The 25985-nt window shown below is 44.3% G+C and overlaps 1 protein-coding gene across 1 annotated transcript in view; it reads left to right on the top strand.

Annotated features, from left to right (window-relative positions):
• unc13ba (unc-13 homolog Ba (C. elegans)) overlaps positions 1–25985 on the top strand; it is a 516655-nt gene that overhangs the window by 290826 nt on the left and 199844 nt on the right. The gene's annotated exons all lie outside the window — the stretch shown is intronic.

The following is a 25985-nucleotide window of genomic DNA, read 5'->3' on the forward strand; positions in this document are numbered from 1 at the left end:
AATATTCGTTCTCCTATTGGAAGCGATCCCCTAGGCGCCAATGACTTACCCCCTAGACCCGACTTGAATGTCCCAACTAGCCCCGGTTCCGCGTAGGAATACGGCTACCGAAATACGAATGGTACTATTTGTCCACCGGGCATATAAATAGGGCGCAAGAAATGTAGAATTCCTCTTAGTCTCTTAGTCCCTTGTCCCGTTCAGTCTCGTTCAGTTCCAGTTATCCAAGTGACGTCTCTCCCCACTACGCAACGTGGGCAGAGTAGGGCTCGCATCGCCCCAAGATAGAGTCTCGTGTTATCCTAATACGTTCGTTTAACGTATCGTTCGCTATTTATTAGTAAACCTTCATTACGAGTCAAAGACCACGTGAAGTGGGTAATTGTGCGTCTCCATAGAGCATTTATTGCCGCGTACTAATAGGATAGTAACGTCAAGTTCAACCGTGCACTACCGCGCACCACGGAGGATATCTACACCGGACCAGCAGAGCCACCTTCCGGCAAGGATTATTATTCTTCATTGCTTTGACCAAGCTGCTGGAGCAGAGAACCGCCTACCCCACTGCTACTGTGGGATCTACACCTGCCCGTGAGACCATCACTCGAGCCCGTCTCTGTCGTACCAGAGGCTCCACGGCTTTCACCTGCACGGCGCGCACCCTGGGACCAGGCTGCCTATCCCCGCTGACACAGGGGTGATATCGCCTCCGTGAACCATTGACTTTCATAGAGCATTGCCCCCCCCTGCTGGCTTACAACCGGTAGTACACCCCTTCCCAGAATATCCCTAGATCTAATTACTTAATATTCATTATTGATTTGCCTATGCACATTCGATTTGCCTTATAAGCGCATTCAAATGATAAATGTAATAACCTTTTGATGTAATAAATATTCTAAACGAGTATTTGAGTGGAAACCGTGTTATTGTGGAAGTGTTCTAATCTAATATACCTTTGTACGGTATTGGCCAGTAATGTACAAGACGGTAGTAGTTTAATGATACTAATACTTGATTAATACAGTCAGGGAATTGTACCCCTCAGTTACACCTTTGTTTGATATAGCTATAAACCTGCATTCCTTCGAATATATCAATCAATTAAACTGATATTGAAATACACTATGTAGCCTACACCAACACTGAAATGACAGTGGATAAATAAAGGAATAAGAACTAAAGCTAATCGCGTGGAAATAGACTGCATTAAATAGACTGCATTAATATTCCATAAATCTTGTTGCGCCACACACGCACACTGTATAGTTTACGTGTCTAATGAATGAACAGTAGGCTTATATTATTCGAATGACTTGTTTCATTAGGATTTAGTAGATATATATGCTCTGCCCTACGTACAGTAACGTACAGTACACATATTAATAAGGCCGCCAGAGTCGGGCATACCGTGAGCAGACTGCATGGTGCTTGGTGCACTGTACAGTCTAGGGGGCGGGCAGCGCAGTATCTTTGCTGCTCTCCTAATAAAACAAAATATTATAATATAAGCCTATACTGCGTTCATTCATTACGTGCGTAGGCTATACAGTACTGCATGCGCACTCGCACGCGCGTGTGTGTGTGTGCGAGCGCGCCCACCACGAGCTGTACTATATATTATGGCAATACATTAATCTAATCTCATTTTGATAGGTCGCAAAGCGCTTCCGCCATTCCATTTTCACGCGGCTGCATCATTAGTTGCCTTATAAGGAGCTCTGGAGGCGTTGTTTTGTATGCAAATGACCTGAACGGGGATGCACGTTCATGTTTCAGAATGCATCTCAGCTGTGATCGTTTGAGACACTTAAGACATCTTCCCCACACGTTGGGGACTCAGAGTGAACTTGTCGTTGATTCTGTCTCAGTCGGTTCCAAGATAAGTCTTCCAAGAGAACTCTTTGGAAAATATTTGGGAATGAGACCCACTGCGATCATCAGCTGCTGGACTACTAGAGGCTCCCAGAAACAGTCAAAAGAGGATCAGTGAGGGGCGGTCGGGTGGCGTAGCGGAGAATGCGCTCGTCACCAATGCAAGAGGCTGCGGTCTCGACTCCTGGAGTCAGCAGTGTCCTGCGGCTTGGGCCGGTCGTCATACTAACTCGTTTGGCTGAGTTAGGGGGAGGGAAGTCGTGGGTGGTAATCTGGCGTTATGGACAGCGACGCCTACAGGTCAGGTCTGGGCGCCTGCTCAGCAAAGGCCAGGAAATGGTGAAGGCAGCGTGACCTCCCACCAATGAGAGTCCTCGCTGCCAGGTGAAAAAAAGAGCCACTGGCTGTCTCCACATGTGTCGGAGGAAGCATGTGGTGGACTTCAGGGTTCCCTTGTACCGACCAGTAGGAGGAACATGCGCACAACAACCAGGTAGGGGAGGGGGGGAATTGGCATAACAACTAAATTGGGATGGGGATAAAAAATAGAACATCAGGCGGAGAAAAAGAGAGAGAGAAAAAAAAATTAAAAGAGGATCAGTGATGCAGCCTTTATCAACTACGCCCCAAAACTATGGCACTAACTAACAAAACTATTTCTTTGCTCAGGCATTTAAATGAAACATCAGGGACATCCTGACACAAATTGTACTTTACCTGCACTTGTCTTACCCTGCCTACTTGTATACACTTCCTTTTTTTTTATCCACTTTTTCTCCCATTTTCTATATTTTCTCCCATCCCAATTTCGTATCATCCAATTCAACCCTCCCCTGTCACGAACGCTGTTTCTTGCCTCCCACAAGCCGGCTGCAATGTGGACTAAGTCATACATAGCACAAGTCCCCTCCGATACTTGAGGTAACAGCAGTCGCATCTTTTCACCTGCGCAGCTCGATCTCTCAGTGGCGAGGAGTAACGCGTGGGAGGCTCACGCTGCCCCCGACACTTCCTGATTCTACTGCGCAGGCGCACCAACCGACCTGTAGGAGTCGCTGTCCACAACGCCCGATCCCCACCCATCAGTTTCCCACCCCCTAATACGGCCAATGTGTATTAGTATGAACGACCAGCTAAACTGAAAGCAATGTGGAGCGCTGGGCAGGCGAGCCCAGCGTCTCCGCATTCGTGGCGAGCGCCTTGCCCGCCACGCCACTTGTATACACTTCCTATCAAATTCATGTGTTGGTTCTATGCAAATTTTATCTCACTGCCTCCTATGCACTGTAATTTTAAGAGCGCTGCTCTGTTGTAATTCAAAACTGAACTTTGTAAAGAAAAGTTGAGAGCGATGCACTGCTCTGTTGTTAAGTTGTGAGCTGCTCTGTTGTTCTATAAGGTAATTGAGAACTGTACTTTGTAAAGAAACTCAAAGTGTTAAGAGCGATGCACTGCTCTGTTGTATGTTAGAACTTTGTAAAGAAACTCAAAGTATTAAGAGCGATGCACTGCTCTGTTATATTTTTATTGAACTATTTTATCACACTTTTTACTTTTTACTGATGCACTGCTCTGTTGTATGTTAAATACCCGGTTGTATGTCTATTCTATTTAATTATTGTTAGCCTATTTTTAAACTGATTAAAAAATAAATTTTTATTATTTGTATTACTGAATGAAACTGTAAACAGAGAGGCCTATTGGGATGCTAGATCCTAATGTGAAACACTGTGATTTACCTTACCTTGCTACCTCTCTATCTTTTTTATGCTTGCTTATGCCTGTATTTTTTACTGTTGTGAAGCACTTTGAACTGAACTTCTGTATGAAAAGTGCTATACAAATAAAGTTATTATTATTATTATTATTATTATTATTATTATTATTATTATTATTATTATTATTATTATTATTATTATTATTATTATTATTATTATCTCTGATATATTATCTCTCTCTCTTGCTCTCTCTCTCTCCTCTCTCTCTCGTGCTCTCCATCTCTTTCTCTGTGTCTCTCAAATTCAAAATGAGCTTTATTGGCAGGACAATATAATTGTGTGTTGCTAAAGCATTACAAGTAACACTAAATACATAAATAATACAATACAATTATTTCAATAAAGTAATTAAACGTATAACTGGTGTGACGAACCTGATAGGATACAGGTTTGCCACAGTTCAAATACAAACAAATGCGAATGTCCACATGAGCAATATCAATCAATACAGGTATTTATTGAATTTATGGTGAATCCAGCGGGAAAAGCAATAGAATGGTTGTGATCCGGTCCGGGGGTCAATAACACAAAACAGGCTTGCAGACAGAAAAATGGATTGTCCACAGTTCAGGGTAGGGATGGGTACTGATTTCGGTACTTTTAAGGGTACCTACCGAAACACGTCGGTACTACCGTGTATCGATTCACGTGAGATCCAACGGTGCCAATTTTCGGTAATGCAAATTTCTTATTTTTTTATCCGACGAAGTCACGTTTTGTTTACCGCAAAACGAAACCGCACGTTAATGTCAACGGCACAATACATGTTTTCAAACTCTCTTTGGGTGTTTGCAATTCATGGGGAGTATAATGTCTCTGATATCTTGGTACAGTGGGCAGGTTGTTAGAAAGTGTAGCTCAGTTTCCACCTCTGCTCTGACATGGCTGTTAGCCTAGCCACAGAGCGTCTTTAGAGGAGAGGCTCCGATTGAATCTGGGACACAGACATGCAGCCAATGGGACATTGGCTCTGTTCATGGTCACGAATGGATTCCACACGGAACAACTGATCACTACAGCCCAGCATCATATTACTGTAGCCAGTCTCTTGAAACACTACTATCTCCAAACTTCCACTCCTCTCGAAACTTTCTTTTGGTATGTGCTCGCGCTGCCGCGGTGGGTTTTCTTTTTAGCGTCGGCTTACTCCTTCCATAGTTTCGAGAACTACCTCTCTGATCGCACTCAGTCAATAAAAACCGACAACCTATTAACCCAGTCCCTATCCATCTCTAAGGGGGTCCCCCAAGGCTCCTTACTAGCTCCAATCCTCTTCTCCATCTATATAAACAACATAGGCCAGTTCGCTGGAAACTCCCTAATTCACCTCTATGCTGATGACACAGTCCTGTACACCTCTGGTCCCTCCCCGGATGCTGTCCTGAAAACTCTCCAGGAGAGCTTTCTAAAAATCCAAGCTGGTTTCTCCGCCCTTTGCCTGGTCCTAAACACCAGCAAGACCAAAGTTATGTGGTTCGGCCACAAGGGTACCTCCCAGACTGGCACCATTGTAGCCGCCGATGGCAAAAAGCTTGAACTGGTCACCTCTTATAAATACCTGGGAGTGTGGATCGACACCAAACTCTCCTTCTCTGAACACCTAACTAAACTGCAGGCCAAAGTCAAAGCAAGGCTTAGCTTTCTGTATAGGAACCGTTCCTCCTTCACTAGATCTGCTAAACTCACCCTGGTCCAGATGACTGTCCTGCCGCTATTTGATTTTAGCGATGTAATCTACCGCTTGGCCCGTAAAGGTGATCTAGAGCGCTTAGATATCCTATATCACTCCGCCATTCGCTTCGCTACCAATGCCCCCTACAGGACCCACCAAGGAAGTACATGTCCTCTCAAGTTCATGCTCCCCAGATATGGAACATCTCCAAATCCTGTGCCGCCCGTACCACCTACCCCGTGAGTTTACCGCGGTCATTTTATCCGTCGTATATATCCACCCACAGGCAAATACTGGCAAAGCGCTGGTGGAATTACACGACCACCTCAACAAACAACAGATCAAGCACCCGGAAGCCGCGACGATAGTGACTGGTGACTTCAATCAGGCAAACCTGAAAAAAGTGATGCCGACCTTTTTTCAGCACATCGCCTGCTCCACAAGAGGGGGAAACACACTCGACCACTGTTACACCCCGTTCAGAGCTGCCTACAAGGCTGTAGCGGCTCCGCCACTGATGGGTTCTGCAAGCGCGAGCGATCACGACTCCATTTTTTTAATCCCAGCATACAAACAAAGATCGCGTGACGTTGTCGTGTCACGTGAGACAAAAAAGTGGTCTGACGAATCAGAGGCCGCGCTCCGTGACGCGTTCGAGGATACAGACTGGGACATGTTTAAAGGAAGCGCCAGTGACGTCAGCGAGTACGCTGATACCGTTGTGAGTTACATAACAACAGTGGCAGACGGTATTGTCCTCACAAAGAAGGCGCGGGTTTTCCCAAACCAGAAACCTTGGGTGGACAGCACTATAAAAGCAGCCCTGAACTCACGCACCACGACTTATAACCTGGGCAGAGAGTCAGGAAATATGGAAGAGTACAAGGCTTCAGTCTACACTCTGCGCAAGGCTGTTAAACTTGCTAAGAGGACATATGCTGAGAAACTGGAGACACAAATGGCACAAAACGACACAAGAGGCTTGTGGAGGGGACTGAAGACAATAACTGACTACAAAGTCAGCGCCCCCTCAATGGGGAGCGACGACGCCTCTCTCGCGGACAAACTCAACTCCTTCTACGCTCGGTTCGGTGTAGACAGTGTCGCCGCTAGCCCTCTGGCTAGTGACGTCACTGGCGCACCGGCTGTTGTGGAGGGGGGGGGGGCAACCGCGGGGGGGCGGGGGCGCTCTCTCGTTGTCGGAACACAGTGTGAGAAGAGCATTTATGCAGGTGAACACCAGGAAGGCTGCGGGCCCAGATGGTATAACAGGACGCATACTTAAGTCCTGTGCAAACCAGCTTGCCCCGGTGTTCACCGCCATATTTAATTAATCCCTGGCGGAGTCAGTAGTCCCTGCCTGCTTCAAGATGTCTACCATCATCCCTGTACCGAAGAAACCCTCCCCAACATGCCCAAATGACTACAGACCGGTGGCACTCACCTCTGTGGTCATGAAATGTTTCGAGAGGCTGGTCAAGGACCACATTTGTGCCTCTCTCCCCAGTGATATGGACCCTATGCAATTTGCATACAGGACAAACGGGTCCACTGACGACGCGGTCTCCCAGGTACTGCACAGCACCCTCTCCCACCTTGACCGTCAGAAGGGGGGCTATGTGAGACTGTTGTTCATTGACTACAGCTCAGCGTTCAACACCATAGTCCCCACCAGACTGGTGGACAAGCTGATCGAGCTAGGTCTGAGCTCTGCCCTGAGCGCCTGGGTACTGGACTTTCTGAGTGAAAGACCCCAGGCGGTCAGGGTGGGGGGTCAGACCTCCAACACCATCACCCTGAGCATCTGGTCCCCCCAGGGCTGTGTTCTAAGCCCCCTGCTGTACTCACTCTACACACACGATTGTGTGGCCAAGTTCAGCTCCAACTCCATAGTGAAGTTCGCCGACGACACGGTGGTGGTGGGGCTGATCTCGGACAACGACGAGAAGGCCTACCGAGAGGAGGTTGAGGTACTGGAACGTTGGTGCCAGGACAACAGCCTGCTCCTGAACATTGGTAAAACCAAGGAGCTGATCGTGGATTATAGGAGAGGACAGCAGGAGACACACACACCACTGATGATTAACGGGGCTACCGTGGACAGGGTGAGCAGCTTCAAGTACATACCTGGGGGTCCACATCTCAGAGGATCTGACATGGTCAACACACATAGACACAGTAGTAAAGAAAGCGAAGCAGCGCTTCTACCACCTGAGACAGTTAAGGAAGTTCAGAGTATCGGGGAAGATACTCCAGTCCTTCTACTCAGGAGCTGTAGAGAGCATCTTGACCGGAAACATCACTGCCTGGTATGGGAACAGCACGGCACAGGACAAGAAGGCCCTACAGAGAGTGGTGCGCCCAGCCGAGCGTACCACGGGTATTGCGCTACCTCCCCTGCAGGCTCTATACAACAAGAGGTGCAAATCCAGAGCCTGCAGGATAATGAAAGACCCCCACCACCCCAATAACAGCCTGTTCCAGCTGCTGAGGTCAGGCAGACGCCTGCGAACCCCAGCTACTAGGACGGAGAGGCTTAGGCTAAGCTTCTTCCCCCAGGCCATCAGAGCCTTGAACAATGAACATTGAGAGACACAGAAACTGAACTATCCACACACAAGCACACACAAGCACATACACGACACGCACGCTGAGCACGCTCACACACTAGCAGCCACTTTAACACTCATGCCGCACACACGCACACTTATGGCCAGAGGAAAGGCCACTTTAAATTAGTATAACATCAGGAACAGTGTATTGCACTACTAAAGCTACCTAGCATGTCCTATATGCTCTGTAAATACTATGTACAGATACCGAGATGGCACACCATGTACCTGTTTATTGCACTGTTGTTGTTATTGGATTCTTTAATATGTTGTACCACTGTATTTTTATTGGATTCTATTATATGTTGTACCACTGTATTGCACATCGTCGCGGGCAAGACCAGCCGCATTTCATTGTATACCTGTATGCCGTGACAATTAAAACTATTGACTTGACTTGACTTGACTTGACTTGACTGCGAGCTATACTCCCTAGTAAACTGGCCCTCCCTGGAGATTAGACGCAACATCCACTGGCTGGCCTTTGTATATAAAACACTTCTAGGCCGTAATCCCCCTTACCTTACTCGCCTAGTCCACCCTCGTCCACTCCCAAATTACCACACCCGGTCAGCCACACATATCCTGGTAAACGCCCCCCATGCCAACTCCTCACAAGGCCGTTCCTCCTTTCAGTACGCAGCAGCTGATAGCTGGAACACACTACAAAAAACCTTAAATATGGAAACGTTTATTTCAATTCGATTGTTTAAGGAAACTTTAACAAACTCCCTAGAGCACTCATGTAGATGTTTCTCCATGTGCTAACACCATGCTGCCACTATTGTTCTGTTGTCCGCCAGTTGTTGTTCAGTTCAGTTGTTGCTCTGTATGTATGTCCTGCCTTTTTAATAATGTATATAATAATATACAGAATATAATAATTCCTTTGTGTTTTATTTTTATTTATTTGATTTTATCCCCCATCCCCTTTCCCCTAGGGGGCTTTTTACCCCCAAATAGGCCGTTATTGAAAATAAGAACTTGTTCTTAATTAACCTGCCTATTCAAATAAAGGTTTGATGATGATGATGATGATGATGTTTCACATATTTGTAACCCATTTAACGTTATTAAGCTAACGTTAGCTAATCGTCGGACATAACGTTAGCTCCCTAGGCTACAGTGCAAGTCGGCGCAGTCAGGACAGAAGAGTAGCGGATGTGACGTCGGTAAACAAGCCACAAATTAGGCTGTTATGTAAGACCAAATGTGTGATTATGTGGGACTATTCTCTCTATGAGGCTATGGCATGCTGTTACAGAAATATTGGTATTTTTTGTGTTTCTGAAAAGGTGCTAAAATGTGGAAATAGTTTTTATTTTATTTTTTTGGTCTTTTTCCCCCTCCATTTTCCTCCGATTATTATTTTTTTTCCAATGTTAGTCGTATGCCAATTCCCAATCCCTTCCTGGTCGCTGCGCACTTACCCCCCACAGTCAGATCATCTGGGAGAGTGGAGGCTATCACGTGCTTCCTCCGACACACGTCCAGCCAATCAACCGCTTCTTTTCACCTGGCAGCGCGGATCCTCCCTGAGAGGGCGTAGTGTGTGGAAGGACCACACTATCCCACTCAGGTCCTATCCGCGCTTAGCAGGCGCCCCGACCGAACTGTAGGAGTCGCTGTTTCCAACGACCCGGACCCACCCCGCCAGCTTCTCCCACCCTCTAATACAGCCAATTGTATTAGTGTGAACGGCCAGCCAAGCTGGTGACAACCCCGGAGCTGTGAGCTGGATTCGAACAGGCGAATCCAGCTCACAGCTTCGGGGTTGGTGACCAACGCAATCTCCGCTACGCCACCTAACCGCCCCATGTGGAAATAGTTCTGAAAATGTAGGGTAATATGTTTCCCTTATCTTAACATGGACATGAGAGAAGGTGTATTTCAGCCTCCGCTCAGTGACTGCACTGTTTTGATTGATTGATTGATTGATTGATTGATTGAAATGGGTACAGTACAGCGGCACGGTGGTGTAGTGGTCAAACACTGTCGCCTCACAGCAAGAAGGTCCAGGGTTCGATTCCCGCTTGGGGACCAGGTTTCCATGATGCCAGTTACCCAGGTGGGGTATCTACCAGTCCTTTCTGTGTGGAGTTTGCATGTTCTCCCCGTGCTCGCAAGGGTTTCCCCCCCGATAAGATAGACCCAATGGAAAAACATGCACAACAACAAGATCGCTAACACTGTGGCGTCCTTGACAAAGACGGACAGGAGCACTTGGATTGGTCCCCTGGCGCGGCTCACGTTGACGCCTGTCTGCTCCCGGCTGCCCTTGGGGGGGAAGGACGATGGGATGGGTTAATCGCAGAGATGAATCACATGCATGGGTGGGGGACACTGTACAACTGTACAAGCAAAACTGTACATTGGAATATTGACAAAACCATACTTGGTAATTTACTGTACATTGGAGGGGGTTGGGTTAGGACATTTACAGGGGCCAGTTTCGAATTGCAGTCTCCCGTAGGTGTTCTTTGAGAGTGTTTTGGAAAGTGGGTAGTGATTCACATTCCTTTACAGCTTTGGGTAGGGCGTTCCACATTGATGTGGCATAATTCCTAAACGTGTTTAGTCCCTTGTTTGAGCCGAATCTGGGTTTAACATGATTTGTGGAGCTCCCTCTGGTGTTGTGATCGTGGTATTCACTGACCTTTGGGAAGTATTTTGACATGTACATGGGTACCTTGGTCGTGTAGTGTATCTTGTAGACCAGGCCCATTGCAAGTTGCTGTACTCTGTTGTCTACTCTAAGCCATCCTAGGTTGTCAAAGTGGTCTCTGGTTAGCCAGCTTATCGTCAGAAAGTCTTGTCAAAGGGCGGTTAGGTGGCCGAGCGGAGATTGCGTTCGTCACCAGCCCCGGAGCTGAGCTGGATTTGCCTGTTCGAATCCAGCTCACAGCTCCGGGGTTGTCACCAGCTTGGCTGGCCGTCTGCACTGATACAATTGGCTGTATCAGAGGGTGGGAGAAGCTGGCGGGGTGGGTCCGGGTCGTTGTAAACAGCGACTCCTACAGTTCGGTCGGGGCGCCTGCTAAGCGCGGATTGGACGTGAGGGGGATAGTGTGGTCCTCCCACACGCTACGCCCTCTCAATGAGAATCCGCGCTGCCAAGTGAAAAGAAGCGGTGATTGGCTGGACGTGTGTCGGAGGAAGCACGTGGTAGCCTCCACTCTCCCAGATGATCTGACTGTGGGGGGTAAGTGCGCAGCGACCAGGAAGGGACTGGGAATTGGCATACGACTAACATTGGGGATGGGAGAAAATCGGAGGAAAATGGAGGGGGAAAAAGACCAAAAAAAAAAAAAAAAAAAAGTCTTGTCAAGAGACTGAATGTCTTCCTTTTTCTATTTCAAGGCTATGATCCCAATATTTTCTTAAATTATTTATTTATTTGGTTTAAAGGAGTGATTCAATCTCTCTGTTTGATAACATTGGAGCTTATATGTTTTTTATTTCAGTTCTCCAATTATCAGTGTAGTTTCTTTTCAGTTGAAGGTCAATGTGTAGTTTATTTTCAGTTGAAGGTCAATGCTCTGGCTGTCTCTCTCGCTCTCTCTTGCTCTCTCTTCCTCTCCCCCCCTCTCTCCTCTCTCTCTCTCTCTCTCTCTCCTCTCTCTCTCTCTCTCTCTCTCTCTCTCTCTCTCTCTCTCTCTCTCTCTCTCTCTCTCTCTCTCTCTCTCTCTCTTTTCAAGCCAGCTGTCTCCTATTCTTCTAGCAGTCATTCTCTTCTCCGGGATGCAAGCCCCTTCCTAATGGCGGTATTTATTTCAGGCATTCTTCGACTCAAACAAAAAACAAGGCTCATTACAAACATATTTGTGCGCATACACACACACACACACTGACATACACACAGACGCACACACGCACGCACGCACGCACGCACACACACACACTGACATACACACACAGACATAAGTGAGAACACCTGCCATTTCTGTAGGGCAGAGATGAGCTGATAAGAGATTTGACCATATCTGCAGGGTCAAGGGTCATTTGACAGCCAGTTGCGTGATTGTTTGTGGGGTCGTGCTGTTTGACACCAGCCACGTTTTCAACGTGTACCATTTATGACTGGCTGGTGCTCGTCTGTCTTAGTCATTATACTTGAGCTAAATTTAGTCTATAGATTCATTGGAAGCCTGTGTGTGTGTGTGTAGACCCACCCCTCTCCATGCCGTCCCAAATCTTGTCTCGTCCTCTTCCAGGCGTGGCGTGAGGAGTGCTTCCATTTCATATTCATCTATCTTTAATAGCAGATGAGAGAAGGTTTCCAGGAATAGGACAAACACAAGGAACAGGGAAAGGAGAAGTATTACTCACGTCAGTTTGGTTTGGTTACATACTAGCAAAACAGGAGTCATGCTAGTGCATTTGGCCTCAACAGTAGCATTGTTGACATTTACAAAAATGGGACCATTTCTAAATGTAGCCTATTCAACATCTATGGGCTACAGAACATTCATGGCAGTCTATTCCATATTCATTGTGAAGATACTGTATATCCACATTTGCTCCATTATGCTTGGCAAAAAATGCTGTCGGCACAGCCTCGAGCAACGTCAGTCTCGCTCCATTCACATCCTACCATTGTGCGTGTGTGTGTGGTGTGTGTGTGGTGTGTGTGTGTGTGTGTGTGTGTGTGTGTGTGTGTGTGTGTGTGTGTGTGTGTGTGTGTGTGTGTGTGTGTGTGTGTGTGTGTGTGTGTGTGTGTGTGTGTGTGTGTGTGTGTGTGTGTGTGTGTGTGTGTGTGTGTGTGTTAGAAGCTTCGAAGCTTCATTCGATGGGCATGGGATTCTAATGGGAAAATAACATTTTAATATAAAAAAATATATAAAAATGTTTACCTGCGAAATCAACTCTGCCTCTCTTTGTTAACTACAACAAGCAATGCCGTTTGTTATTTAAGATGAGGTCGGACTCGGCACTGACAGATTTGTGTTCATTGATTGTGCTGCTTTTATAAAGCCTCAAATGACGGCTTACAATATTTCATGAAAGCAAAGTGTTTAGTTTGTCTAAGATTTAAAAAGGTTTAAACTTTACAGCACTGACAATTCTCTATAGTATTTTTTATAGTGTCCCGACCCATATAAAAACATGTCTTAATAAAAAAAGTCGAATTCTGCCTTTGTCTCTATTAACTACATATACATATTTATATAATTGTTTGCTTTATAGACGAAGGTTGCAACATAATTATGTAATGTAATGTTGTTGGCTGTGAAACGGAGAGCAGCCGCCCAGGCAGCGCAGCTCCCGACTCATTATTAATTTAATTAATTAATCCAATCCAATCCACTTTATTTATAGAGCACATTTAAAAACAACAAAGTTGACCAAAGTGCTGTACAAGTCCCACAACATAAAAATATAATTATAATAATTATATAATACAATTATAATATTATTTTAATTTTTATATATTTTTTTATCTCGAAGCTTCGAATTAATATCAAATCTCTGCCCCGAAGCTTCGAATGCCAAAAAAAGTCAGTCCTAATGCAATGTGCATATTACATCATAGTTTATAGTTGTGTTTACTTTTATTCATTGTTTATATTCACTATTCAGATAAAAACATTTTATTTCCTATATTTATCGGAACATACTGTATGGCCGATGCACCAGCCTCGCTTGTGCTCCACCATGTGTCCCTTCTGGAGGCTACAACAGAACTCACTCTGCTCCTCCCTCCCCATCAACCTGGACCCCCTGCAATTTGCATACCGCCCCAACAGGTCCACGGAGGACACCATAGCCCATGTGCTGCACACAGCAGCATCACACCTGGGCAAGAGGCAGGGGAACTATGTGAGAATGCTATTCATCGACTACAGCTCGGCATTCAATACCATAGTCCCCTCCATACTCATAGCCAAGCTCAGGGACCTGGGCTTGAACTATGACCTCTGCCAGTGGGTCTTGGACTTCCTGACGGGTAGACCCCAGGTGGTAAGAGCAGGCAACTGTACACACATGACTGTGTGGCACAGCGGAACAACAACACAATCATCAAATTTGCTGATGACACAGTAGTGGTGGGCCTGATCTCTGCCAACGACGAGAGGGCCTACCTGGAAGAGGTAGAGAATATGTCGCAGTGGTGTCAGGAGAACTGCCTCTCCCTGAACGTCAGCAAAACAAAAGAGATGATTGTGGACTTCAGGAGGTCGGGGGTCAGGGACTACAGCCCCCTCAGCATCGAAGGGGCACCGGTTGAGAGAGTGAACAGTTTCAAGTACCTCGGAGTCCACATATCCGAGGACTTGACATGGACCACACACATTGACAGTGTTGTGAAGAAGGCACGGCAACGCCTCTACTTCCTCAGGCGCCTAAGAAAGTTCCAAGTCAGTCAGAAGATCCTTAAGAACTTCTACTCATGCACAATAGAGAGCATCCTGACTGGCAATATCACCTCCTGGTTTGGGAATAGCACTGCACAAGACCGTAGCAGACTACAGAGAGTGGCCCATTCAGCCGAACGCACAATTGGAGGGGGGCTTCCCACTCTCCAGAACATTTACAACAAGCGGTGCAGGGGTAAGGCTAAGAGAATTATCAAAGACTCCAGCCACCCAAACAACTGCCTCTTTGAACTGCTGCGGTCAGGCAAGCGATACCGGAGTCTCATGGCAAGCACAGAGAGACTCAGAAGAAGCTTCTATCCCCAGGCCATCAGGATGCTCAATGAACAATAACACTATGTAACAACCATCAAATGCACTCACAGCACACACATCCACACGCACACACTCACTTTAAACAAACAACTCACTGCAGCACCCACTTTACACACTTTAGAACACATAAACACACTTTATATTTATTGGTAAAGAATTTGCACTACAACTCATACCTCATTACACCTTACACCACTGTAAATTGTACCTAAATTGTACCTCATCCCATTTCTGCTTTGCACTATATCTATATCTAGGTCGTCCTCGGACGGGCCCTCCATCGGTGCTTCCAGTCATCCCGATCCTCCATGCCTCTGGCTAGCTCGCCGGTGCATTCTGTTCCCGCATCTCTCCTGAGTACGTCCACGTAGGTTAATGTGGGAAGTCCTCGTGATCGATGCCCGTGTGTTGGTTCCCACGGCACAAGTTTGCTGGTTGGCATCTCATGATGTCTCTGGCAGTGACATGCCAGCCTCATTCTCCTGACTGCCACTTTCTCGCTCACCCTTAGCACCCCCCCCCCCCCCCCCCCCCATACAAGTTTGCATTAGTGACATTATCCCTGTTGATGTTGAGCACCACACGCATCATTCTGGTGTAGCACCCATCCAAGGACTTCTGTAGGGTGGGCTTCAAGGTCCAGCATTCACTGCCATACAAAAGGACAGACTCAACTGTTGCATGAAAGAAGTTGAGCTTGATTTGACGGGGGAGGTTGGATTTCCACACACTGGTCATGCCGTTCAGAGCCCTCCACGCATATAGTATATTGTATATTAGTATATTGTATAGTATATTGTATGGTGACTCAGTTACTTCTACTCTGCATTGAACATTGTACATATGTACATACTGAACACTTGTGTCTACGTACGTGACTTCTATTTTTTACTTGCTATACTTATTTTATTTTATACTTATCTATTTTTGTCTAGCACAGTCTCTGGAGCGTAACAGAAAGAAGCATTTTGTATAAAAGTAGTCTGTACTTCTGTATGACAACTAATAAAGAAACTTGAAACTTGAACTTGAACTTTAAAAGCAACTTTTTTTGGTGAGAGAGAAATATATATTGAGACACTAAAATCAAAGTTCTACAGAGCTTTCATCACAGGGATAATAACCCAAATCTGAATTACATTAGTACATTAGTAGCATTAGTACTCTGTCTAATGGAAAATTTGTTGAGTTGAATCAAATCTAATCGAATGTAACATGAATATAGACAGCATAGCGTGTCTGGTCTGGTCCAGGGTGGGGCTTTACTTCCTGTGAGAGATGGAAGAGTCTCCTTGTTAGTGGCCAGCACTGCAGCTCACTGATGCTCACTCATACATCTACCCATTTGGCCGGCTGCACCCAACAGGAAGTAACAGAATCAAGAATCAAGAATCTGGTCACATACATACCAGGGCATACAGTGAAATGCGGGTGGTCTTGCCCGCATTGATTGTGCAAAATACAATAATAAAATAGGCATAGAAAAATATAAACATAGAAAAAATAAAATAGGTAAGACACAAGATATGCATGGTAAAAAGAAGACATGCTGAGTTCCTGAGAAACTGGTTCCTATATACACTACTATACTATATACAATTTACAATTTGAACTCTTAATGTGTCTAAACTATACTATTAGTACCTCCTTCCTTTAAAGTGGCTTTCTATTTTTATAAAGTGACATTTTGTTCAAGTGATAGTTTTAGTGGTTGCCGTGTGTGTGTGTGTGTGTGTGTGTGTGTGTGTGTGTGTGTGTGTGTGTGTGTGTGTGTGTGTGTGTGTGTGTGTGCTCATGTGTACTTGTGAGTGGAGAGTTCAGTGTTCTGATGGCCTGGGGGAAGAAGCTGAGCCGGAGCCTCTCTGTTCTTGCAGCATGTGACCGCAGGCGCTTGCCTGACCGCAGCAGCTTGAACAGGCGACACAGGAGGACAATCAACAGAGGAAAGATATACATTTATCTTAAATAATACTGAACAGAAAAATAATGAGGTTTGGTAATGACATGATACTTGTAGATCTTTGATTTAGCTAATGAGGGCTTTGTGTATGCATGGCTTGTTCAGAGAGAGAGAGAGAGAGAGAGAGAGAGAGAGAGAGAGAGAGAGAGAGAGAGAGAGAGAGAGAGAGAGAGAGAGAGAGAGAGAGACTACATAATCTGGGATAGTGGAGCTGGAGCCCTGCTATCAGCCAGGTGCACCAACACATACTGTACACAGACAATAACCACAACAACAAAACAATGAGGTTTACAATCACATGCATGAAGATATGATGATCTCAGCAACAGGGTTTATTGGGGATTTAAAACAGCTGGTATTATATTTCTGTATTAATTCCCCCCAACCGCTAATACTGTTGTGTACGTGTGTGTGTATGTGCATGTACTGTATTTATGTGAAAATGAAGATCCGAGGGAAGTGCTTATCCCTTAAATAAGTTGCCTTTGTGGAACTAGTGTTATTGGACAGACTTGCCAAGGCCTTGCCCCTACATGTCAGAGGCCATGGATATGATGTCTGTAGACTAATGGTCCTGATATCAGAGGCTGTGGCTATGATGTCTGTAGACTAATGGTCCTGATATCAGAGGCCTTGGCTATGATGTCTGTAGGCTGATCATTCTGATATTTGCATGTGCATGTGGTTGTGTGTATAAAAGAGACCGAACATCCGTGTACATTGTCAAGAATTAGTCAATGAACAATCAAATCGCTTTGCGTTCTACATCGTTGGTTTGAGTTTTTGTGTGTAGATGATATGTAGATGACTTCTGTCGTTTCTAGTTTTGTTTTGTTTTTTTAGATGCGAAGCACCTCTATGATCAACACTGTCACTCACTCACTCACTAATTCACTCACTCACGCACTCACTAATTTACGCACTCACTAATTCACTCACTCACTAATTCACAAATTCACTCACTCACTCACTCACTCACTCACAGTTAGCCATTCTGCCCCTACTGGCGGCTCTCGGACATTGCACTTTGTGTAGGACATCTTTGCTTCTATGACACTGTGTGTCCTTGTTTTAGTTTTTTTGTGTGTTGATATAAACTAAGAACAAGTTTTATAGGTTAATCAGTGGGCTTGATGCGCTCCTCATTCAAGGGTACTATGACTATGCGTGCACCTCATGGTACCAAAGCACCTCAAAGGCGCTTAAAACAAAATTACAAACATCACAAAACAAACTGGTCAGACTACTGCTTGACCTGAACCCCAGAACCCACCTCACCCCTGCCCACTTTGCCAACCTAGGATGGCTTAGAGTAGACGACAGAGTACAGCAACTTGCAATGGGCCTGGTCTACAAGATACACTATACGACCGGGGTGCCCATGTACATGTCAAAATACTTCCCAAAGGTCAGTGAATACCACAACCACTACACCAGAGGAAGCTCAACAAATCATGTGAAACCCAGATTCGGCTCAAACAAGGGACTAAACACGTTTCGCAATTATGCCACAACAATGTGGAACGCCCTACCCAAAGCTGTAAAGGAATGTGAATCCCTGCCCACATTCAAAACCGCTCTTAAAGAGCACCTACGGGAGGCTGCAATTCGAAACTGGCCACCGTAAATGCCCAAAACCCCCACCACCTCCTAATAGACAGTCTCCTCCCCACCGCATGTATATATTCCCTCCCCGCCGTATGTATATTTCCCTCCCACCCCCTCCTAATGTACAGTCCCCTCCCCATCATATGTATATACTCTGTCAGGATCTAGGGGTAACAGTACTGTATATTTGAATACCGCCTATGTCACAAATGTATCAGTACTAAATACCTATATGTCCCTATGCCATAAATGTCATGTATGTTGTGTATGTCATAAATGTCTATATGAATTGAAAATGGGGGACCCTGATGGAAACAAGACAAACGTCTTTCTCAGGTCTGCATCCCCTTAACAATTGTATGTATTGAGCCGTACTGTATTGTACCCATTCTGCAATCTGTTAAATAAAGTTTTCATTCATTCATTCATTCATCCTGCAAGACACAACTTATACCAGGACCACTGTATTTACTGTGACCGGTGTCCCATTGTAAGCAGTCTGTGCAGTGGGTTTTTGGCTTTAAAATAAGTGTGTGTGCCCTAATTCCAGCAATCGATTCTTGTACTTCACACCTGATTTAACAGTGTGTGAGATTTATCAGTAAGCCAATCAGTGAACAGGATTAGCGCCCACTGCGTAAAGTGCCCATTACGTGAGGTAATGGTTCACCATTTTTATCTCTGCATCAAACCCAATTCAAAAGGCTTGCTCTTAATTTTTTTTTATCTCTCCATCCGTTCAAGAACATCTCTGTATCTGCTGATTTATTGGCCAATGCTGATTGCCTGCCGATTATCTCAAAATGTCAAATATCGACCAGATCAATCGGTCTATCTCTTGCAGCGATTGAAGCTTTGAAGCATTTGAGGTCAGCCCAGTAGTTTTTGACCACTAGTTTATGGAATCGGCGCTATAGAGCAGTAGGAGAAAAGGGGTCCCTGGAAATGGTGTAGGCGAGCATGCATGAATCAGTGTTGTAGTCGAGTCACTAAATCTCGAGTCCGAGTCGAGTCTCGAGTCCCCAGTGTTCGAGTCCAAGTCACCAAAGAAGAGCCAGAGTTGAGTCCCCATTACCCTAGTCCGAGTCCAAGTCATCAAGGTTGAGTCTGAGCTGTCATACAAATAAAAGAAGGTGTACATTAAACATAAATGACAGGGGGAGCTCCAGTAGCTCACCACGTACCGCGAGTGCTATTTCAGCGCCGTGGACAACCGCGCTCGCGCGGATCTGGGGCTGAGCGCGTTCGAATCCCGGACGGCAGACGTGCCTTTCCCAGAGTGTCTACCCCCCCATCTGAACCCTTTCAGCCTGCTTCTGTCGGTCGAACTTGACCAAGTATGAATGAGAAGAAAAAAGCGATAAAAGCTAAAAGAACCAGGTGACTGGTCAAAAAAGTTTTAAAAAAAACATAAATGACAGCGGTCACCATTTCAAAGAGCGTTTATTTACTTTGTGACACAATAGCCAAACAAATGCACTAGCCATCAATATCTTATGCCAAATGTTTAGGGCCTATTACAAATAAAAGTATAAATAAATAACTGTATTTATCAATGAACAAGTCCGAGTCCGAGTCTGCACCTTCAGGGCCCTGTTTCCCGTACGTGGCTAACTGAGTTAGCCGGATAATCTTCAGGATAACTTGACATAAGTCAGGCTTTTCGGTTCCACGAAGCAGGTTTGGCTAAATCACTATGGCAACAGATAGAAACATTTGAACCTGCTCCAGCGCAGGTTTAGTTAAGTTATCTGGATAAGCTGGCCACTCCCTCGGAACAAAATGGCAGCTCCCTTCCTCAGAGATTGATTGATTGATTGAAAACTTTATTAACAGATTGCAGAATGGGGTACAATACAGTACGGCTCAATACACACAATTGTTAAGGCGATGCAGACCAGAGAAAGACTTTCGTCTTGTTTACATCCGGGTCCCCCATTTTCAATTCATAATGACATTTATGACATACACAACATAGATATACAGATATATATCATGACATTTATGACATACATGACATACAGATATACAGTACTGTTACATTTGTGACATACAAGATATGCAAATATACAGTACTGTTAAACAGAGATCCTAACAGAAAATATATACATACGAGGGGGAGGAAACTGTACATTGGGTGGGAGGGGGGGTTTGGACATTTACGGGGGCCAGTTTCAAATTGCAGCCTCCCGTAGGTTTCAAACTGTATTTTAAATTAGAAAGCAAACAAAATAAATGGACAAGAGAGAAAAAAATCTCAATTTGGTCAGTATTGTCATTTGGACAAGCAAAGCCATTACTTTAAGTTGCAGGCAAGAAAGACAAGTCTGTCCACTGTCTCTGGTTTTAAAACTGCCCTGTTGCAGGCCACAAAAATTAAAAATTAAAATTAAAAATATATATATATAAAACGATTTTCCGATTTTTTTTAATTTCGATATTCGATATCGATTATTAAAATATATTGCGATATTTATCGTTATATCGCCCAGCCCTAATTCAGCCTATGGATTTCCTACATACTGCACAATGCCTGTTTGAGCTGTGGGATGAAGCGCGCTTGTTTCTGATGGAGAATGCGTCCCAGCTCACTGCCCACCTCCTGGATATCAATTGAGGGGGAATACGCACAGCTATCCGCCATTTGGATCTACCTACCTATTCGAAAAAACATTCTCTGCACTGACTTATATAAAAAATAAGCAAATATCACGTCCGAATGTGGAGGATGATCTCCGAGTCGCTGTCTCCAAAATTAAACCCAGACTGGACTTGTTGTGCTTCAAGCATAGTGCCCATCCACCTCATTAGGTGAGTTGAACATTAGCCTTCTAAATGAAACGCGCTATATGTATTCATTTTATGGTTGTTTGATTATTGTGTTATTTTGTGTAGTTATTGTGCAAGCCTCCAATGCATATGTGTGCATGTGAACGTTTGCATGTTTCAACCACCTCCTATAATAGTGGGGGTCGCGGCTCTCTGACACCGTTATTTCGGGGGGTCGCGGCCTGAAAACTTTGAGAACCATGTATTTACTGTATATAGTACATTATACCTACGCGCATACAGTACATATATCCTCATTAATTCGTATCAATTTGATACTCTTTGGGCTTGTTTTTATCTACTTATTCTGAAAAAGTTGAAGTAATTATTTTCGCTAGCAAGATCTCATTCGATTATTCATTCCATTAAGCCTACTGCCAGCAGGCACATTTAAAGAAATATAATCTGATTGATTGGGGTAATGAGGGACTTAAAATTAGCCTAGAGATATGCATTTAACTTGTCTGCGATATCTTCTTGTTAGAAAATCATGGTTTTCGTGGATCGACACCTCCCCCTTTTCAGGTAAAACGGCCACGCGCAATTATCCTGATTACTGAAGTTTGGTTCGAATGAATTCAATCCCCACCAATAACAAGTATACTTGAGTATACTTGACTATACTCCTTATTGGGCGCCATGCGTTGAACGCCAACAACGAGTATACACGTTATTAGATCGTTTGATCTTTTTCCTTTGATCCCCGCTCTACAGACTTGCCCGGAGCGCTCTGAATCACTTTGGCACAGCCACATACGCTGGAACTGCAATGCCGATCGAATCTCACCAGATGGCAGTATCGTCTACCATTTGAACTTGGATAGGAAGGCAGCAGTATTGTCAATGAATGGCATCAAAGCTCGCTCTGTGGGGGAGGAGCTCTTCCAAAGCAATCGCAAGCAGATCTGCTCGCCTCAGAACCTATAGTGTCCAGTAGACACGTGTAATTACATATAAACTTGTAATCGCGATCGCCGATGGGATCATTGGAATTCTTCTTTTTGGATTACCTTCTGGCTAAGTTAAGGACCCCCTATGTCTATTTTACCGAACGTGAAACATGTTTATGTAACGGTCACAGTGGCTTACTGTACCGCTTTTTACGAACAATCGGATTTTCGGGGTAAGACTACTACTAAGATGTAGAACACAGAGAGAATGCACCGGAGGCATGTAAACACACCCCTGTGGTTCAACTTGATTGGTCTGTATGATCTTCCTCAGAATCGAACAGGTTAACTGCCCATCAATTGATTTTGCAAAGGTTCTGTCTATTTGGGGGTGAAAATGTGAATATAAACAAAAGCGATTTGTTTACAAGAAGAAATACTCTTTGATATATTTAACTAATTGATTGAGACCTTGGAGGCCTGAGCGCTACACACGATTTGGATCAGTAATAGACAAACGTGAAAAGATGTTGCTTCCACCAGACACACCACACCTCTCCTTCTCTCCCTCTTTCACTCATCATCCCATCCCTTTTTTCACCTTTCCATCCCTCGGTATGCCTGTAAAAATATAGACCGACGCCTGTTTTCCTGAGTCGCAGTGTCAATGTTTATGCTCCACGTGGGAAAATCACCCCCCAACAGAGAGACTATAAAATAAAGAACAAAAAGGGAGATCCGTAACTGAGGGAGATGGAGAGGAAAGGTGTAGAGCAAGCGAGTGAGGTATCTGAAATAGAAATGGAGAGATGGGGAGGGATGAGGAGAGGAGGGGAGGGGAGGGGAAGGGAACTCATTACAGACAGAGGGGAAGTTGAGGATGGAGAGGGATATTTGGACATGGAGGGAGCGGCCCGGGTAAGAGAAGTTTTTTGATTTGATTTGATTTGAAGTCTTTATTTCGAACATGCAATGAATACAACAAACAATAACAAAAAAAGAAAAACAACTCAATCTGCATGTTCGAAAAGGAGTAGGAAGAAGTATACACTTATTTAATCCTACCCCTTTTCCACTACTCAAATGAGTGTACTATTTTAAACATAAAAAAGAAAAGAAAAAAAAAATATATATATGCAAAACAAAAAACAAAAACTATATATGTATAAAATAAAATAAAATAGAAAACAAAATAAAAATGTAAACACCCGTGAATATCAAGTCCCTTCCTCATCCCTGTACCTTGTGAACATAATTTCCTTATACATCAGTTTGAATTGTCTCATGTTTGGACATTGCTTTAGCACCACATTTAGACTGTTCCACAGTTTCACTCCACATATCGAGATGCAGTGTTTTCTCATGGTAGTGCGTACGTTTAGCACCTTTAAATTGTGTTCTCCCCTCAGATTATAACCCCCCTCCCTATCAAAGAACAATTCTTGAATGTTTCTTGGAAGTGCATGACTTTTTGCTTTATACATTAATTGTGCCGTTTTAAATTCCACAAGATCATTTAACTTCAGTGTCTTTGACTCCAGAAACAATATGTTAGTGTGATCACGATAACCTGCAATGTGAACTATCCTTATGGCCCTTTTTTGGAGTATAAAAAGTGGTTGTAGTGTAGACTTATAATTGTTTCCCCAGACTTCAGCACAGTAATTTAAATATGGTAAAACTAGTGAACAGTAGAGAATGTAGAGTGATTTTCTATCCAGGATGTGCTTTACTTTACTCATGACTGAAATGCTTCGTGAGAGTTTAGATTGGACATGTTTTATGTGAGGTTTCCAACAGATTTTATGGTCTATTATTACACCTAGGAATTTATTTTCATAAACTCTTTCAATAATCACATCATTTATTTTAACTTGTACCTGAGTATCCAATCTATAGTTTCCAAACAACATAATTTTAGTTTTGCTCAAGTTCAATGATAATTTGTTTCTATCAAACCATTCCTTCAATTTCTTCATTTCAGATGTGATGACCTCTAAAAGCTGCTGGACATTCTCACCAGAAAAAAAAGATTAGTGTCATCCGCAAATAAAATACATTTAAATATATTGGATACTTTACATATCTCGTTAATGTACAAGATGAACAGTTTTGGACCCAACACTGACCCCTGGGGGACACCACAAGCAATGTCCAAACATTCAGATTTATAATCTCTCATTGTCACAAATTGTTGTCTTTTATTTAGATAGCTTCTCACCCAGTCCAATACTACCCCCCTGATCCCATATCTCTCCAATTTCCTGATTAATATATCATGATTAATAGTATCAAATGCTTTTTTTTAGGTCAATGAATACTCCAGCTACATGTTTTTTTTGATCTATGGAATTTGTGATTTTTTCAATGAGTTCTATTAACGCTAGTGATGTTGACCGGTGTGTTCTGAATCCATACTGGCTATCGGTGAGTAAATTATGTTTATCAATGAATTTATCTAATCTGTTGTTGAAGAGTTTTTCTAATATTTTTTTTTTTTTTTTTTAAGTTGATAAGTTATAAGTTGATAAAGGAATGAAAAAAATATGTTTCTAGGAAACAGGACAGACTCTAGAAACATATTCTATATATTCCCCCAAATTTCCCCAAGAGGATCAATAAAGGAATAGCTTATCTATTTTTATTTTACTTACATTTTTCATTAACATTTATAGACAAACAACACTTACACAATACCAACAATGACATAAAAATTAAACTAACAACACAATAAGAAAAAATGAAGTGAACATAAATGGTTATTATAAGGATAGCACTCTTTCCCCGGTTGGCGGTTTGGGGGGGGGGATCAGCCCTCCCACTGGAGAAGCCCCCCGTTGGCGGGTTGGAAGGGTAAGGCTCTCCTGGAGAGGGCCCCTCCTATAACGACGTAGATATCCCCAATGGGGATTCTCCAATGTCCCTATTATTGTCCAACATTTTATTTGAATTTTTATCTTTCATATGTTAGCACATTTCCAGAGCTCCCGGTCCGGTCTCCGGATGTGATTCCCCATGTTCCCTGTCATCTTATTTGTGTGTCATGTGTGTTAGTGTCTACAGTTTAGTCTAGTACATGTTATTTGTATTATATGTCCCGAATCAAGTCCCAACCTCCCCAACTAATGCGTTTACCTTGTCTGTATTCCCAGTGGTCTGTGTGTTATCTGCAGTGTGTCTCGAATCATAACCTCCATTCACTATCAAATAATATGCTTAGTTGTGTGTCACGTGTGTTAGTGTCTACAGTTTAGTCTAGTACGTGTTATTTGTATTATATGTCCCGAATCAAGTCCCAATTCCCCCATCTAATGTGTTTACCCTGTCTGTATTCCCAGTGGTCTGTGTGTTGTCTGCAGTGTGTCTCGAATCATAACCTCCATTCACTATCTAATTATATGCATATGTGATATTGAATCTTGGTCAGTGTGTATGACCTCAGTGCTCGAGTCCTGCTTGGTGTGTGAAACCTCGTTATTCAAGTTCTGGCTGGTCCAGTTGATCTCGGTGCTCGGATCTCGGTTGGTGTGTGTGGCCTCCATGTTCGCATCTTGGTCGGCCTCCGCGCCTGCATCTCGTGTGCGGATGGTCCGGCCGACCTCGGTGTCCGAGTCCTGGTTGGTTCGGTTGTATCCAGCGTCCCCCCGTCCCTCCCCTGGGGGCCGTCCGTTTCACCTCTCCCGAACCAGCTTGTATCACTTGCTGCGTCGTATTCATCGTGTTAACTTCCATGTTAGCTTGCAGCTCCTTCTCCAGCCAGGCCTTGCTGCGGTCCAACACTACATTAGCTTGTATCCCTTGCTGCGTCGTATTCATTGTGTTAACTTCCATGTTAGCTTGCAGCTCCTTCTCTAGCCAGGCCTCGCTGCGGTCCAACGCCACGTTAGCGTGTATCCCTTGCTGCGTCGTATTCACTGTGTTTTTTACTTCCATGTTAGCTTGCAGCTCCTTCTCTAGCCAGGCCTCGCTGCAGTCCAACGTCCCGCCAGCTTGTATCACTTGCTGCATCATATTCATCGTGTTAGCTTCCATGTTAGTTTGCAGCTCCTTCTCCGGCCAGGCCTCGCCG

Source organism: Notolepis coatsorum, assembly GCF_963971535.1.
Source record: "Notolepis coatsorum genome assembly, chromosome: 2".
NCBI lineage: Eukaryota > Metazoa > Chordata > Actinopteri > Aulopiformes > Paralepididae > Notolepis > Notolepis coatsorum.